The sequence below is a fragment of the Amphimedon queenslandica genome, unplaced genomic scaffold (genome assembly GCF_000090795.2).
Source record: "Amphimedon queenslandica unplaced genomic scaffold, v1.1 AMPQUscaffold_606_Cont27376, whole genome shotgun sequence".
NCBI classification, from domain to species: Eukaryota; Metazoa; Porifera; class Demospongiae; order Haplosclerida; family Niphatidae; genus Amphimedon; species Amphimedon queenslandica.
Window position 1 is genome coordinate 1 of NW_003559043.1, and position 1,018 is coordinate 1,018.

Sequence of the window (1,018 nt, forward strand, 5' to 3'; positions counted from 1 at the left end):
TGTTCAACAAGACTGAACACTCCCTTTTACCATGCCAACAGTAAACACTTTAATATTGTCTTACATACTATGTTTTGTTTTCTTCCACAGACTAAAGAAGAAAAGGCCTTGAATGAGATACTACCTAAGCAAGGACTTCTCTACAATGAAGAAGTATCTGTCATGGTATGATACAAATATAATTAATTTTTGACACGGACTAAATTTTGTCTGTTTATGGTAGGTGATGAATAAACCAAAGATACTACCACTTAAATCTGTTACTTTAGAAAAGATTGAAGACATGCAAAAACAGGTAAAATATATGTACATTACTTAAACTCGTGTGTGCAATTGATACGTAATGCATTTATTACATTACAGGCCCAAGACTTTATGAATCAAGAGAAGAAACCAACAACTAATGAGAAACAGTAACACACATAACTATTAATTCTGTTTATGGCAAAAAATTGCTTATAATAATAATCATTTTGACATGAGCTCTCGCCTATTAATCTTAATTCCAATGTTCATGGCTGCCAGCTCAGCCACGAAATACCTAAAGACATAAGGAACCGATATTGTTTCAACATGTCCACCTCCCTCACACACTTTACACGCCCACATCTCCTCTTGTGGAAGAGCAGGATCCTCTGATCTCTTGAGACAAATAGGAGACAATATACTGCCACAATCACTACACACACGAGACTAACAGAGGAAGAGAGGAATGAAATAAGAGAGAGAGAGAGGAAGGAAGGAAGAAACTTACGAGAGATTTATCAGAGCAGTTAAGCAATCTGTCCTGCAACAGGAATGAAGCTCCATGAGCTATTAAACAATCTCTCTCCATTTCGCCAAACCTAATGCCACCACCTTTGCTCCTTCCCTAAAATGCAAATAATAAACAACAACAATAATAATGGTGATATAAATTTGTTTTTCTTATAATAACAATAGTAATGCTAACTTTAATTGGTTGGTGGGTTAGTGTATCAATAGGGCCTGTAGTGCGAACCTAAAAATAATAATGATA

General features: G+C 35.4%; 2 long non-coding RNA genes across 2 annotated transcripts; one reads left to right on the plus strand and one right to left on the minus strand.

The window, feature by feature from the left end:
- Window positions 1-5: 5 nt before the first annotated feature.
- LOC109593611 (uncharacterized) lies at window positions 6-503 on the plus strand. The gene is made up of 4 exons (XR_002191070.1): window positions 6-40; window positions 91-165; window positions 224-295; window positions 364-503. It is a non-coding gene; the product is annotated as an uncharacterized LOC109593611 (long non-coding RNA).
- Window positions 353-1,011, minus strand: LOC100638537 (uncharacterized). Its single transcript, XR_002191071.1, has 3 exons — window positions 953-1,011; window positions 755-871; window positions 353-693 (listed from the first exon to the last, which is right to left on the minus strand). It is a non-coding gene; the product is annotated as an uncharacterized LOC100638537 (long non-coding RNA).
- Between the last annotated feature and the right edge of the window lie 7 nt (window positions 1,012-1,018).